Raw genomic sequence first — 18,036 nt, 5'->3', positions numbered from 1 at the left:
AATGGTGGCGCAACAGGTTCCCCTTCGAATAGGCGCCAGCTTGCTTAAACTGACAAAGAGAGCAACTGGCTGCAGGTGGCTTCCGAACAAGACAAATGAAGATATCTTTTTTAAAGACCGCGTGATACACATTTGAGACAAAAAGAAAATTTAGTAGTACTAGAAAGAAGGGTGAAAATGCAACGGCAATTGGTGATTACAGATGTCCAACCTGTGACCGAAGCTGTGTATCAAGGATTGGCCTCTTTAGTCACACAAGAAGTCGCAAAGGGAGATTATTACACCTTGAGAAGTAAAATGCGATAAAGTAAGATATAAAAAAATAATACATTCCCCCCCCCCCCCAACCCCAAAGACAGAGAAAAAAATTTGACTTTATAATATTTTTAAAATATTTATAAATGCTTTTAGATCCAAATTTAGAAGATGATGCGCAAAATGTTCCCGAATATTAATTATTAAACTCTTGAATGAAAGCCGTAATACATGAAGACATATAGCCTGTACAAGATAAATATTTTCTAGTTCTCCTGCCAAATGTAATTTATTCTTCATGTAATGATGTAAGGAATGGAGAAGGACGGTCGAAAAATCTTGCATGGCGCCCCAACGGTCCAACAGACCAAGAGATAGGTAAAGGCAAATGTAAAAAGATAATGATTCCAACAAATGATTTCATCTAAATTAATTTGTTAATTTAATTAAAACCATTCATGCGAGTAGAAACAAGTTCAGAATGTTCATCACCGGAAGTTCAATGACGTCATACTATCTCATAGCTTGTTATTTGAATATGAGTCGTGATGAAAGTGTCAGGTACAGTGCACAACAGAGCAATAGTTATCGGATTTCATTAGAATCTCCACAGGAAATAGATTACTTGTTAAACTATCTAAACACATCTTTTATTGCGAAAGACTTACACAAAATGCATTTACATGTTGGAATTAAAGATGTCTATTTATTTTGGCAGTCTGGAAATCCTTTTGTGTTTTTCAATAACTTTAACGGCTTCCAGCATAGAGTTTGTTTCTTTTTAAATATGACCAATCTTGAAAATATTCTTTTTAAGCCGAATAATACAGAACGTTTAATGACACGTGTATGTCGATGATGGTTTAAAAATAGTGAAACGGTCATTGGTGATATGTGAATGTCATGAAGTTCACTCTTATCCGGATGTACCTAAATATTTTTTTTTTAAACTCTGCGGCTGAAGATGCAAACACTTTAGAAATTTAAAGCATGAATTATTTTCTACAAATATTTGACAAAGATCCTTATTTTATGAATTATTTTCAAGCAGTGGAATGTGTTCCAAATATGGCTGTTCACAATAAATTTCTTCAAAGCTTTGAGTTAACTTTGATTTTTTTTCCCAAAGTGGGGTAAGCGTACCCCAAGGGGTAAGGGAAGAGTTTGGAAGGGGTTCGCATTAACTATGCTTCTTATTTTCATTGATGCAAATTAATGTTATTTATAATATTTATATTTATAATATTGTTGTAACCCTGCCTTGCACCAGTGCTTGAGGTGCGCACTAGCGCACTAGTGAACGTAAACAGGAAGAGACTAGAACGGAGATAATAACATTGCATCAGGGATTGTGAAGAGTCTGAATGTTTGGAAACTAAGAAGCCAGCTTTTGGTGCTGCCTGAAGGTTGTAGAAGGGACCTGGAGCGAAGCGGGGAAGGCTGTCGTTGGTCCACATTCGGGTTGCTGTTTAAAGGACTGGTAAATTAGTAGAAAGACTCTGAGGAAGCTGAAGGATGCTATGTGTTTGTCCTAGTGAATAAACACCTGTATTTATTTCCTGTTACACTGTGTTGAGTTGCATGCCTATTCGTTGAGTGCCTAACCTAGAGTTACAACAATTGGTATCAGAAGTGGGATTTGGGCAGCTCAACGAAAGGAAACAATGACAACGCTGAGGAAGCTAGATGAACTAAGCTGTAAACAGTTAAAAGAGGAGCTCCGAGCCAGGGAGCTGAGGATCTTCTGTGCCAAAGAAAAAATGAGAGAACGCCTTCGACAAGCCTTGCTGGACGAAGATGAAGATCCGGACTCGTATCTGTTCGAAGTACAACCAGATATCAGAGAGCTCATGAATACCGTGACAGATCAGATGAACTCGTTCCAGGTACAGCTAAAAGAGGTCAACGAGCAGATCTGTACCATGATTAAACAGATAGGTATCAGTACCTCGCTGAACAAGACTGATGATACGTTTGATACCGTGATGAGCAAGACCGACGATCAGATGGCTACCATGTCGACAGGTATAAACAATCCGTTACTCAACGGAGACGCCGTTGATGGTGGCGCTGTTTATGACTGTAATAGTGAGCCGTGCAAGCTTGGCTCCTACGACAAGAATCCTAACATTTGTTGTGAAAGTACTGAGCACAGATCTGATCATGCTATCGTGATTCCTGCCTACACTCAGACGTTGAAAAATAACTGTGATGACGGGACCTCCTCAAAGGGAGAATTCGAGCACCGGAAGACCTGCCAACTAAGTATTTGTCCTGATACCAGTATCAGCAAGAGAAGCGCTGATGGTGGTACAGCAGATGGACACATAGGACGTTGTAAACGTGCCCCACAGATATGTCTTTCAGACAAGCTTAAAGATTATACCGTGTTTGACAACCTGGCCTCCTGGGGGCCCACGGCACATCGAGAAAGCCTGCTGGAGCAACGTGTAAGACAAATGGTCTTGATGACCTACGCTATGACATCCACTGCATCGCTTCTTGCCATGAGTCTGCCGTCGGTGGTAACTAAGAGAAAGGCCAGACAACGAAAACGACTTCCCCTTAACCAAAGGCAGGTCAATTGGAGCAGAAGGAGAAAGCGGTACCTGCAGAGAGCAGTGTGGATTGCTTTGTGGGGAGCACGATCAATGCAATCTGTGACTCCCACTGACCGACCTCCACCTGCACTGGCCAACCGTGAACATGTTTCTTTTCGGGACGAAAAGACTAAGGTGGGGGTAGTGTTGTAACCCTGCCTTGCACCAGTGCTTGAGGTGCGCACTAGCGCACTAGTGAACGTAAACAGGAAGAGACTAGAACGGAGATAATAACATTGCATCAGGGATTGTGAAGAGTCTGAATGTTTGGAAACTAAGAAGCCAGCTTTTGGTGCTGCCTGAAGGTTGTAGAAGGGACCTGGAGCGAAGCGGGGAAGGCTGTCGTTGGTCCACATTCGGGTTGCTGTTTAAAGGACTGGTAAATTAGTAGAAAGACTCTGAGGAAGCTGAAGGATGCTATGTGTTTGTCCTAGTGAATAAACACCTGTATTTATTTCCTGTTACACTGTGTTGAGTTGCATGCCTATTCGTTGAGTGCCTAACCTAGAGTTACAACAATATTTATTATGACATTTATTTATATTTTTATTAACATTTTAATTTTTTGTTTATATATAGTTATATTTTGAGGGGTACTCAGAGTTACAAAAATTATTGAAGGGGTATACATATGTTAAAAGTTTGGGAAACACTGACTATCACAATCAATTCTCAATTTTTGTCTCCAGTTACCAAACAATTAAGTTGTTAAAATATGTATTTGGGGCGTTCAAGCCATGATTAATCTCTTTACGTCAGAATTGTTTAAAAGCTTAACAGAACAACGGGTCGAAAGCAAAAATAAGAACAAAAGCCCTGAAATACAAGCAGGGTGTTGTTTTTTTTCAAAAAAATATGAATCAATGTTAACATAATTTTTTATTCTGAACTTTTTTTGACTCACCACAAGGATTCACATTTTAAACTATCTTCGAATAAGTGAACTAAATATTCTAAAAATAATGACATCGAAAAGTTTGATTATGCAATTAAAGTAAAAAAAAAACACTTTTCTTTTCAGACCTAATGAACTATAGGGCAGATGACATAAAGATAACTATTTCTATGTCCGACAGTTAACGAGCGTATTATGTTACCAGAACAACGACCAAACTCATTTACTTTCCCTGATTAATTTCATTCGATTTTGTCAGACTCAGGGGCGTCCTAAAAATCCTGAAACTCTAATTCCCAGCCTTCACCGATATAGGAACCCGAGACTCATAGATTCGGAAGTCAAGCACTTTACCAAATCAAATTACTAATGATTCAAGTATTTACCTCGATTGGAAAAGCTGCAAAAAAATATCGCTTAAAATTATATAGTAGTATTTCTTTGTTGGCATATTAGTTTTGTATTCATTTACGATTCATTTCGCAATTTAGACTTTCATGAAATATTTCCGAAAATTTGTGAAACACTGTGCACAAAGTACCCAGCAAGCTTCATCACTGGAAGTTCAATGACGTCATACTATCTCATAGCTACTTATTTGAATACGAGTCATGATCAAAGTGTCAGGTACTCGGCAGAACAGAGCAATAGTTATTTTATTTCATTAGAATCTTCACCGGAAATATATTTTATTTTAAACCATCTAAACACATCTTTCATGTCTTCTCATGTCTCATCTGTCCCTGGATTTGCTTCGAAAGGGCGCTGTGACAGTTTGCGTAACATAATACCTCTAGTTTTCCCTGTCATCAGTTTTCTTAGCAGGCTATCTATTACGTGAGAGGTTGCTCAATTCTTTTTACGCAGAGTTGCCTACAAGTACGAACCTTGCGTAATATGTACGCAGAGACGAAAATACGTCATTCCGACATTTTCTCTTTGGGCGACAATTTTTCGTTATTCGACTAATGTACCTTGTGTACACACCATTGAGTCAATAGTATATGAAACTCCCAACAAATATGAAACTAAAAACAGACATTATACTCAACTATATAGTAACTAAATAATAATATTTCAATGTAACAAAAGAGCTATTACTTTAATTAGTCGATTTAACTATAATTATCAATTATAACTATCTTATTCACATATTAAATAAATGTCATTGTTTTTCATTAAATAATTATCATTATAGTTATGTGTCGAAAATTAGTAGATGCTTATACAACATTGTTGTATGTGATCATAGTTATGGTCAGTGGCTGATCTTTATATCGCTTACGGGGCGGGGCACCTCTGTTACGCCATTTCGCGCTCACTGGCATAGAGGAAAGTAGCTTGCAGCAGATTGGCTCTGAAAAAAACAGTTGTAAAGCTCTAACAAATACTGCGGGACGCCATACGTACCCGCAGTTAAAAAAAAAAAAAACGCTTGGTGTCGGTGATCCATCAAGTATTCTGCAGATAGACCTAAAAACGCTACCACAGACAACCGCATTGGTTAATGAGGTTGGGGAGAAGAGAGAGAGCGTGGTTTTAAATTATGTATGGGGTTCTCATCAGTAAAAGTTTGAGAAAAAAGTCAGAATAGCACAAAAAAGTTTTTTTTTTTTTTTTTTTTGGGGGGGGGGGGGGAGAGGGGGTATCAAAAGAGATTCCGCACTAGACATTATACGTACTTTTTATGCCACTGCTTTAAAACTACAACGTATTTAAATGAATAGGTCCTGATAAAATGTGTAGGTCTAATGTTATAACATAGGCTATCTCACACACATATTTAGCATACAACTGAAATAGCAATAGTGCATATCAAACACTTGATCATATTATGTTCTGCTCTAGCCTATTACTCGCTTCAACGTTTTCCTTAACACTTCGCACATTCTGAACATTTAGAGGAACACTTGCTTATATGTTGTTGTATTTTTTAGAGATGTAATTACGTGGTGGCCGACTAGTTAACTCTTCCAGTCGTTTGTGGAACAACATTTCAAGCCTCGCGGAGCACTAGGGTTCCACATTTTGAGAAACACTGGTTTAATTGATTTCATTGCTTTGGATATGCGTTCATCTACTTTCAAAACTCAAAAATGTACAATCTCATTTAGTTTAGCTTTTTGTTATTGTTAGCTTTGATCGTGGCCATTAAGGTCTAAATAGAAATGACTATTAATTTCGCCAACTGTGTCAGATGGGGAATGAACTAACTATGTTATCATCTCTAGAGCGAATGTGAGTTTTAATAGTTCAAGTGGTGTAGTGCTAATATACTTATGACATTTATACTCATCATCATCAAACTCCATTTGAGTGAGGGCTTGAGAGGCTTAGATCCTCTCTTGCAAAAGCCCTGGACATAAAACCTGCTATTTTGCGTAATGCATGCATGTCACCATACAGGTCGAGAATTATTTTGTTTCCCATTTATACTAATGACATTGACATTTAAATGCTAGACTACTGCAGGGTGGCTGCCTGCCCGTGCGTTATGCGAGTTGGACTGTCGTTCGGTCGTTTCAATATTCCCGAGTTCATACCCTGCCCACTGCCATCCCCCGTCTTCCTGCGGGAGGTTTGGTCTAAGAAGTAAATTATCTTTCAACTCTAAAGTAACATAGGAAATTTGTAAAAAAACAATTTACAAATATTTCTGTTTCATTGAATTTCTTTGACGTTATACGTGAACATGTTTATATTGCTTCCATTTTCCATCGTTTTCTATGATACGACTTATAAAACACAGACGTTATTTCAAACAAGAAAACCATTAAAAAATAATTTAGAAACAAAAAAAAAAAGCTAATAAGAAGTGTAATTGTATCAATTAGTTTGCATCAGTCACGTAATTAAATTTGTGATATATCTAGATGCGGTCCTTTTTAAATTCAACGTTCGTTCACTGGTCACACTTGATCGCCAGCAGAATCTTGGTCTTATTCACAAGTAATGTTCTGTACTATTTGTGATTTCCTTGCCTGCGCTTTTGGATCATTTATAAGGCTACGTTAAATATATATTTAAGCAATACATTTATGTCAACAACGGCCGTAAGGAGTTAGGAAGATAGAGGCTTGTATATACGTCAAAGCAGTGAATAGTCGTAAATGGTATTTGCTCAAGTGGTGAAACGGTAACATAAACATTGATTGGAAGAACTAGAAATGTAAGTATAAGTGTCAGTCTTTACATGCATTGAATGTGGACTTTAAAAAATGTCACGATGGTAGTGTCAAATACGTGAATTTGAAGATGCCTATATATCTATTCCAATACACAGATGGAATACACTAAAGCATTATTATAATTTTTTTTAAGTTTAATGCCTTTAAACTCAATGAAAAAAAAAATCACTTGAAAACGATAACTGGAAAATAGAAACAAATAGAGTTGATAGTAAAGATGTAGGCGATCAATAACAATCCAGATACGATTTTTTAAAAAAAAATGTGGACAATGACTAACGACCCTGGGATCAATTGTCGCGATGTATGTGTTTGGTGCCAATAATACGACGTTGATTTTACTATGGATTGTGTTGACAGCACAACGCTTCCTTTGTGTATTTATAATGTCATAAACGAAATCACAAGCCAGGGAAAGATGAATATCGCTTACTCTTTTTTCAATGAACCCATTCAAAGATACATTTGATCAAAATTCACAATTCAACGTTACTACTATTTATAAAAAAATTCTTGCAAAACACTCAAGTAATAAAACCTTAAAATTAACGTCACTTATACTGATGCTATTGAACTATCTAAAGCTGAACAAATCGGTTTACGACATCTCTACGAATGTGTTCAGGTAGATTACAGAAGTGTTCAGGTAGCTTACAGAAGTGTTCAGGTAGCTTACAGAAGTGTTCAGGTAGATTACAGAACGCTATTTGAGTAATGCGGATATTGCGTTATGTGAATTGAACTTATGTGTACATTTAGATTCAGGAATGTTTGTAATTAATTGCATTTTTTTTGTATCTTAATTTTCTTTTTTTTTTTTTCTATTTCATTTGGTGACGACCCAATTCATTTCGCCTAAAACATGCACAAGTTTGTTAATGATTTAATGAGAGTTTTAGCAAGCTGTGAGAGCTACTACATCAAACAGCGTGATATTTGGACCAAGTTTTGACATTATCCTGCCCTATAGACCAATAGGCACGCTTGCAAAACGACCTCAGAGCAGTTAAAGATAAGCGATATATGACAATAGTCTATATATCCTACAATAGAAAAACTCCAAATGAAGAAAAAATATTGATTAGAACTGGACTTCAAAAAAGGTCTACAAGGATTAATACAAGTAAATAGTAACAGTGTAACTCAAGAGTGTATTAAAATTCTTTTTTTTTTTTTTACGTGCCAGAATGGAAAATAACATATAATACATACAATCCCCGTAGGCAGAAAAAAAAATGAAAATATAACATAGGAGACTAACGAAAATGTCCATAATTTGAGTCAAACATTAAAGTCATACATCCTTCTTCACTTTTCAATTTGAACAAAGAAGAGATTGTCAAGAATCAAGAGTGAAATAGGCGACAAATAAAATAGATAACGCTATTAAATGTCAATAGCTAGAAATAGGCTGGGATGTGCCTTTCCAGTACTAATTTGAAGATTCTCTGACAACTATTTCTAAGAATCATCCTCTTTTAATTATTATTATTTAAAGGTTTTAAAAACACATAGATTATAATAATGTGGAAATCTATCTAGGCAGTCCAATGATATTTAGAAATGTTTCTATCATCTTAGCTATCAAAACAAATATTATCTATATAGCATGAGAGAGAAAAAGAATAAAGCATAAAGAAACAATAAGGAAATGTATTTAATTATTTATGCCTGGATTATTCCAACAGGTTAGTATGTACACCTGTATGGCACTATACTAAGTCATCTGTAAATAAAAAGTTAATGGAAACGGCAGGGGGCGGGACTTCGTCTTGTGTCTGTAGAGGATAAGAACACTTTGCCATTACATAATTGTCAAACTTACCTTGTAAGCACTTGGATTGTTCAACATTTTGACATTGGCAGACGTACTGCACAGTAAGGTGCATTCAAGATGCTGCTGTGTTACTAAAATAAGATTGTGTGTGTGTGTGTGTATGTGAGTGTAAGCGTGTACCAGTGCTAGTGTATATGTGTGAGCATGCATGTGAATGTGCGTAGGTGTGTGAAATAGAGGGTGGATGAGTATACATGTGTGTGTGTGTGACCATTTGTAAGCGTGTATGTGTGAATGTGTATGTGTGCGAAGGTGTGTATGTATATTTGTGTCAGAGTGTATGTATATTTGTATCATAGTGTATGTATATTTGTATCATAGTGTTTGTATATTTGTGTCAAAGTGTAGGTATATTTGTATCATATTGTATGTATATTTTTATCATAGTGAATGTATATTAGTATCATAGTGTTTGTATATTTGTGTCAAAGTGTAGGTATATTTGTATCATATTGTATGTATATTTGTATCATAGTGAATGTATATTTGTATCATAGTGTTTGTATATTTGTGTCAAAGTGTAGGTATATTTGTGTCAGAGTGTATATATATTTGTGTCAGAGTCTGTGTACATTTGTGTAAGATGTTATTTCTATTTGTTTCACATTGTCTTGTACACTTGTGAGTGTATGTAGGGGAAGGTGGGGCTAGTTGTCACAGTTTTCAGATTTTGATGTTTTAAACATATTTAGAATTCATTGATTCTCACCAAACTTAACATGCTGTAACTTAAACATTCAGACAACAATTAGAGTAAATGAAATAAACTTTATCTCTTTATTTATCAAAGTTATACAACAAAAAAGTGGCTGGGTTGAGGTTGTGACAATTTGCCCCACACCGGGGTAAGTTGACACAGGCATGGGGTAAAATGTCACACATTTAAAAAATCACCATATCTTGCTATGTCTAAAAGAAATAGCATATTAAGTCAAGACTTTGTTCTTGTAGTAGTTTCCTTGACTGGCCGTCGTGAAAGAATGATATATATGTGGAGGTTCTGAAAAGTTTTGGACCTAACAAGGAAAGCTGTAGGTTTTTCTTCAAAATAATGTTTATTTTTTTCTATATAATATTTGTAAAATATCTGTTCACTTCTTTCAGCAATGCACCCACTTCCAACCTATCTAAATAGTAGGACTAGGTAATTTCCAACCTATCTAAATAGTAGGACTAGGTAACTTCTTTCCTAAAATAAATGTTGCGCTAGGAGAACATCTTTTCTGTATGTTGATGCTGGCATAACCTTTGTAAACAGCATTATTTAAAGAGAAAGTCGCTTAATACTATTTAGGTATCTATTAGGTATCACCATAAAAAGGAATCAATAAAACAAATAATTATTAATAAACAAATATTAATATTAAAATTTATTTTCAAAATGCTTAATCTTCATTGGGGCAAGTTGTCACAACTGTGACAAATTACCCCAACCTGTGTGACAACTTGCCCCACAACAATTTTCAGAACATTTATTTTAAATAAAATTTTATTGGGTCGAGCTTTTTGAAAAAAACTAATTTCAATGTGTAACTAATACACATATATGAAACAGTGTAATGTTAGACAATCATCTCAAAATTATAAGTGTTTTTCAACAAAATTACACAAAAATAAAATTCCACTTTCCGAACAGTCAAAAACAATGAATCGTGATAATTTTAAAATGCGAGAAGGTATCTACTTCATTTTATAACTATTTGTAAATGTTTCCGTAAACATCTCAGCTGTAGTTTCACATTTTTGATAGCGCATCACATTATATCGATATAGTGTTTGTGACAACTTACCCTTGTGACATTTCACCCCACCTTCCCCTACATGCGTGAATGTGACACGCTGAATGAACTATAAATTATTTGAAAAAGAAGATGTATGGAAGAATGAACAAAGGTTTAAATCTACAATGATCAGTAAGGTTAATGATTTGATCATTTAGTGAGAACTGTGGACACCTTTGAAAAATAATTCATTTTTAATTTTTTTTTCTTGTTAAAATTCCACATTTACATCTCATTCTTAAAAGCCCTTCAAATATTTTCGGTGGCCATGTTAATTCTATTTTGTTTCTCAACAGATTTTATTCTTTCATTCATTTTCGTTTTCAGATAAAAAAAAATATAGAACCTTACCTTATGGTAACACCATAGTTTTCCGTTAATCCATGTAATTCAAATAATCCATACTGCTCCATTAATCCATGTAATTCAAATAATCCATACTGCTCCATTAATCCATGTAATTCAAATAATCCATACTGCTCCATTAATCCATGTAATTCAAATAATCCATACTGCTCCATTAATCCATGTAATTCAAATAATCCATACTGCTCCATTAATCCATGTAATTCAAATAATCCATACTGCTCCATTAATCCATGTAATTCAAATAATCCATACTGCTCCATTAATCCATGTAATTCAAATAATCCATACTGCTCCATTAATCCATGTAATTCAAATAATCCATACTGCTCCATTAATCCATGTAATTCAAATAATCCATACTGCTCCATTAATCCATGTAATTCAAATAATCCATATTGCTCCATTAATCCATGTAATTCAAATAATTCATACTGCTCCATTAATCCATGTAATTCAAATAATCCATACTGCTCCATTAATCCATGTAATTCAAATAATCCATACTGCTCCATTAATGCATTGTAATTGAAAAATCCAAATAGTTCAGTAAAATTCTTTTTTAACATAATGTTATCCGTAGGGTAAATAAAATATAATAAAACAATGTGTGTAGTTGACTGGGGGAGATTATAACACACCTGGTTTCAATAAAATAGGTCAACTTTTGGGTCACGAGTAGATTCGAGCACTGTATGAATCTCCCGGTCAGTCTTAAAAGTTCTATACCTCTTGCATGTATAGTCAATATTTTGAAATAGTGAAAGCTTGAAATAAAGTTGCTTGTATAAAATAGGCGATGTTGTGAACTATTGAAGATATGGGGATGTAGCGGTACAATGACAACTACTTTAACATTCACGTTCTTTACGATGTCTTTGAAAATAAAGACTCTATTATTTTTTTAGCTTGAATAAACATATCGTTCATATAGTTTGTGTGTGTATAACTGAAACTGGTCTGAGAGTCTGTTCATTCAAGCTTGCGCTTGCAGAAGATCAACTGGTACATTTAATGACCTAGATAGGAATGTCCAGTTTCCTAAGAGGCGTGTAGACAGTGTAGTTGCATCAGTGCCTAAGCTACATGTTGTATAATGTGCCATAAAAAACACATGGGGGGGGGGCTATTCATCTGTCACAAAAACAGGCTAAGAAATCTGCAGAGTTTTTCACGCACACAGGCTCTAGTGTTTTCTCAGCAGTCAATGATGTTAGTCTTGATGTGTTGACTCTGCTGTTGATGATGTTACATGGTTCTGGATCTAAGCTTCAATGATGTCGAAGTAAAGTGATTTATTCACTAAGATTTGATGTTGTATACAGATGATCTGTTTAGAACTTTATTATACTTTAAAAGATTTGTTCAGACAGCAATCATAAAGTTCTCAAGTTGTAGTGGCGGATAGGATTGCTGGGACAAGTCCCAAAAAGCCCGTGGAGTCTGGGAGCGCATGAGGCGCCCTGACCGCACTTCCCCGTGGTGAAGGCTGTCCTGGCCTGAGCAAGCTATTATAGCACAGTGCAGGACAGGCCACTCTCCTGTTGGCATGATTCCTGTCCAGGGTTTTGCAAGAGAGGATTTGAGCCTCTCAAGCCCTCACTCTAATGGAGTTTGATGAGGATGATGATGAGTGGCGGATAGTTGGTACTTGTGTCACTAAAACGACAAGAAAAACATTTTAAAAATAATTTTTAAAAAAAGTCAATGACTCCATTATACACCTTAAAGTATAATAAAATATTTTTTTAAATATTTGTTTCAAACCCGAAGCAGTCATTTTGACACCGTCAGCTTACTGAACGTAGGTCGTTACCAATACGGCCAGCGGGAAAAGAATACTTTATCCATTATTTATAGATATTATCATTAAATAGACATCTAGAACTAACTCTAGACATAGACCTGTGATTTAGAACTCTTAAGATCTAGTCTACATCTAAACCTACTTCTATATCTAGAATTTTGATTTAATCTTTATTATATAATTTTACATGATCTTTCAATAAACTTAAAGCAGCTTAAATTTACTGTTATCTCATATTTTCTGAACATTAATTTATTAATCTCGTGAATTAATAATAACATTAGGAAATCACGAACGCAATTGTCAAACGGTCAAGCTAGAGCTTTCCCCTTTTGGCCAACCAGCTAGTAATTCTTTTGTCAGCGATATACATCGACTATTAAATTTCTATGTAAATCGATAGAGCCGGGTTTTTTTTTAGATCGGCGGTACGCGTCCAGATTCCTGAAGGTTCCATAAATTTCTGACTTGAATAAAGGTATTGTAAATAGTGAGTCATTAACCTGGTTATACAATCATTAAATATAAGTCCATATTTGACACAGCTAGACTTGCGGATAAGAGGCTACGTTCTCATTAAATATGATTATTGTAGAAAATGTTCAGGTTACTTCTTTTGGTATTCTATCATATAGAGTTCAGCTAACACTAGGTAATATCTAGATCTAGACCTAGATCTAGACCTATCTATATTTAGATTTCTATATGGAAATGTGTCATTGCGTGTTGGACCTTCCAGGTCAACCAATGAGAAACTTTCATATATCGTGTTTTTTTTCTCAGTATTAAATAATTGAAAAAAATTGCTTCAATAATCGCTGTAAAGTTAATGTAGACCTAACAGTTCTATCAATCCTTCAACTAGATGCTATTTCAGCATCAACACGCTGCGATTGTGACGTCATGCAGCTACTTCAATGACCTCCGATTGAGTTCTTGCAGACTGGCTTTACTTGTTTATATTATATTGTCGTGTGGAATGATTATAATTAAGATTTAAAACAGTGGATCTAGTATTCTAATACAATCAGATTCAAACTGGAATGTTAAAATAGTTGCCTATAATACCTTTGTGATGCAAACAAATTGATACTTATCTGGATTTAGATTGAGACCGGCTTGCTTCCATCTTGTGGAAAGAAAGTAGTTCTATTGTATTTGTGTGTTTGGCGCAGCTCTGCTGAATGTAGTCCCAATAGTGTAACAAGCACGTCATACTGTACACGGCCGTACTGACTACCGAATTGTGTTAAATGCCCATACTGTACAATATTGTTATCCCGTCAACCCTACTAGTATTCAAATTTAAACTATGAGAATATTATTGCTGCTTGCATGCGGAGATACACCAGGTGTGTAGAGTAGTGCTAGGTATAGGATTAAACTATACGTACATCAAGAAGCTGTGATATGCCAACAAAGACCAACGTCTGCAGACCTGAAGTTTATTTATAGAATAGAATGACACAATAGAATACTATCACTTGTTTGGGCTTCAAGTGCTGGGGATATATAACATAATCTTGAAATTAATATATCAACGCAATATGATGAATATTGTGCATTGTTTTAGGGGTAACTGATGATAATAATAATAATAATTAGAGCTTTTAAAGAACATTACTTTCATGCCTATAGCATGCTCAGAGCGCTATGGTCCAATCTCTTTTGTGGACCAGTAGGGAGAGGGGTATCTGTTTTCCGTGCTGCCTTTAGGTTCTCAATAACACAACTCGGCTCGAGTCGGGTGTCGAACCTCGAGTCCCCTTTTTAGGTACGGACACGCTTCTCACCAGCTTTCATTTTCTTCGTCTTATCTAAGGCCGCTTCGTTTCTTTTGCTCTACGAGGTGGGCGGCATTAGGGCCTGACTCCCTTCGCAAGTCTAGCATAGAGAATGTCTTTAGGGATTCTTCCATCTGGCATGCGGTTGACATGTCCAAACCAGCGTACTCTTGTCTGTGTATGACGAACATAGCTACTGTGCTTATTGAACAGTTAATTACTCATTGACATATATATATATATATATATATATATATATATATATATACATAATAATAACGCTAGTCTTCGAGTCCGAAGATTAGTGAGGAATGCAGTATTTCCCGTGGGTGCGCAGTCGCAACTGTGACCTGCATATTTTTCCACATCCAGGGCAAGCATAACCATTGTCCTCAGGCGGTCGATTTAGATTTTCTTTTCGCCGTCTGCGTTTGTCCTCGCCAGCAGATTTTCTTTTGATCTCAAATGTCTATCCCGCGGCCTTCGTGAGTGACCTCCGGCTGTATCGTTCTGAGGCCACGTGCAACCAAGTGCTCTCTTCTATGTCAGCCAAGGAAAGTTGACGCCTAAGCTTGTCTTTGAAGCGTTTCCGTGGGGCTCCTCTGTTACGTCGACCACCTTTTAGCTCACCAAAAAAGACTGCCTTTGGCATACGTTCGTCTCCCAAACGGGATACGTGCCCTACACAGTTTAACTGTCGGACTAAAAGAAGTCCCTCTGTAATGTCCATATATATATATATATGTATTTCGTTAATTACTCACGATTCACGTTCAAAAATCAAATTTCAAGGTAAAGTGGAAGATGCACACGAAGTAAGCTCTGTCAGAGATGGACAACATCAAAGAATGGACCGGTCACGACAAAGGATCAATTATTATGAATGTGATTATCATAATGATAAAAATATTAGATATGATTTTTCTAAAAAAATAATAATAATAATAATACACATTTAAATTTTCATTATGTTGTATTGTTAGTGTATTGAAGACTACAAAGAAAACAATCACAAGTATCTATTTGATACATCTAGTAACTATACAGTCGTGACAATATTGTTACAAACTGTTTGAAGTCATGACGTAGTCTACACGTTGTTTGGGACCTTGTATGTGATACAGTTTGATCTGACTATAAGGGTCGAGCCAAGACTGATGAAACTAGGTCAGCAAGAGCTCCCTCTCTTACAAGCCTGGTTGAACAAAACGTCCTGTCTCGCGAGGGTCGAAGCTGATGTCTAAATTATCAACACTGCTATTTCTTGTTGTTGTTGTTGTTGTTTTTTTGACACTTTTGACTCACTTGGCTGAAGTTTTATCACACAGTGGACTTCCTCAATTTTTCTTTGCTTTACCAGGCTAGTGGTGCCGGACTAGCCATTATACATTATACAAAAGATTCCTTGAGGAACATCGCTTGGATTGTTAACAACATCATCTGAATTCAATTACAACCCTTTCACACAGTGCACCCTCTTTATGGGAATTTTGGTTATGCTACCCTTTGGCTTAATTTATTCCTATTAGGACCGTTTTCTCCCGGAAGCCACTATGAGGCAGAGTAGCTTGCCCAGGTGCTACAGTAGACAAGAAAATAGAATTCATAAATAGTGATGTTGTGTTGGTGGTGTGTGATCTTTTGTTTATGTTGTGCAGTACTGTGTTGGTGTTGTGTTGGTGTTGTATGATGTTGTGTAGGTGTTGTATGATGTTGTATTGGTGTTGTTTGATGTTGTGTTCGTGTTGTTTGATGTTGTATTGGTGTTGTATGATGTTGTGTAGGTGTTGTATGATGTTGTATTGGTGTTGTTTGATGTTGTGTTCGTGTTGTTTGATGTTGTATTGGTGTTGTATGATGTTGTGTAGGTGTTGTATGATGTTGTATTGGTGTTGTTTGATGTTGTGTTTGTGTTGTATGATGTTGTGTTCGTGTTGTTTGGAGTTGTGTTGGTGTTGTTTGATGTTGTGTTTGTGTTGTATGATGTTGTGTTCGTGTTGTTTGGAGTTGTGTTGGTGTTGTTTGATGCTGTGTTAGTGCTGTGTTGGTATTATGCGGTGTTGTGTTGCTGTTGTGTGGTGTTTTGTGATGTTGTGTTGGTGTTGCTAATACAATAGGCGGCTTCGTCACGTTCTTTTCGCTAAGACTTAATCCATACTCCGGATAAACCAGAGAGAAGCTGGACAATATGTATAGCCTATTTGCTGATGTTAGTACCTCCCTTGGCACGAGACGTCTGTGTGTACCTCACAAGTCTGCAAGTTGACCTTCTGTAGATGTGAGCGTGGATGAACACACTCTTACACCCATCCTTTTTACATACACACACACACACTAAATGGCTTCCTGGTCGTGCGGTTTGCGTGCTCGACTGTCGTTCGGGCTTATCGATGGTCCAGAGTTCAAACCCTGCCCGATCCCATCCCTGTCGTCGTTTCATCCTCTCTTGTAAATTATATTCAACTTTCAAGGAACATCCAAAACATGTGAAATATTTTAGCAACCAAACAATTGAATGTTTTGCTTAATCAGACTATTAAAATAATTTCTATTTGTTTAACTTAAAATGTAAGAACACATCTCCGTATCTGTAGCTGTCCACCTATTCGTCAATTTAATAAGACTAACCTTCTGAAATGGTTACGTATTTCAAACTACTGGCCATACACGCTAGAGTTATGGAACTTAAGACTAACCGGGCTTCTAATAATACTCTCCTTTACTTTCCACGTGAATCATTTGTTCCCCCTGAAAATCAAGTTGACCTACTTTATTGAAATCAGACGTCAATGTTTATTATTTATCAGTGATTGTGCACTATCGTAATAATTATATAATTAATTATATGGAAGATATTATTCTCTGGAGTATTGAACTGTAAAGATTATTCTATCAATTTGGATTAATGAAACAGTTTGAAGGGACGTCACGTGAAGGTAAGGTCTCTCTGTTTCTACTAGAACAAGAGAAATGAATGTAAGAATAAACACTGGGAGAAACACGATCTTTGTTAACCCTTAAAACGCGTCTGGTAGTTTAGCCTCTAAGCATCAGAATTGTAATTCCATTTTGTATGCACTCATTGTAAGACAGCTCAGCACTTTTAGGGTTAAAAAGACTACGGAAATGTTTGGAAAACGTCTAAGAGTCGCTTACAGTAAGACAAGATTTAAATGTGGAGTCAAAACAGGGAAAACCAAAAAAATTAAATGTCTTTTACGTTGTTAACCTGTCCACAATGTCTGTCAGTGGCCCTAGCCTTGACTGTACAATGTCTGTCAGTGGCCCTAGCCTTAACAGTACTGGTTCAACGTTGAAGTGTTTATCCTTCCATTTGTTTTCTATTTTTTTATAATTTTAGATTCCATTCACCAAGTCACACATATAGACGTCTATATACACTCATATACATATACCACACACACACACAGAAATTCTCACACACATGAACACAAAAACAGGTTTACATACAATCACACACACACACAAATTCATGCACACGTTTTCACACACACACGTTCAC

The 18,036-nt window shown here is 36.1% G+C and overlaps 1 long non-coding RNA gene across 2 annotated transcripts in view; it reads right to left on the bottom strand.

Annotated features, from left to right (window-relative positions):
• Positions 1 to 13,873, bottom strand: part of LOC129926910 (uncharacterized) — a 41,486-nt gene extending 27,613 nt beyond the window's left edge. For both annotated transcript variants that reach the window (XR_008778609.1, XR_008778610.1), the window contains exons 1-2: positions 13,798 to 13,873; positions 10,908 to 12,581 (exon numbers count right to left, since the gene is read on the bottom strand). This is a non-coding gene — a long non-coding RNA (uncharacterized LOC129926910). The remainder of the gene's footprint in view (positions 1 to 10,907; positions 12,582 to 13,797) is intronic.
• Between the last annotated feature and the right edge of the window lie 4,163 nt (positions 13,874 to 18,036).

The sequence above is a fragment of the Biomphalaria glabrata genome, chromosome 6, assembly GCF_947242115.1.
Source record: "Biomphalaria glabrata chromosome 6, xgBioGlab47.1, whole genome shotgun sequence".
Taxonomy (NCBI): Eukaryota; Metazoa; Mollusca; class Gastropoda; family Planorbidae; genus Biomphalaria; species Biomphalaria glabrata.
This window is presented reverse-complemented; position numbering and strand designations above follow the sequence as displayed.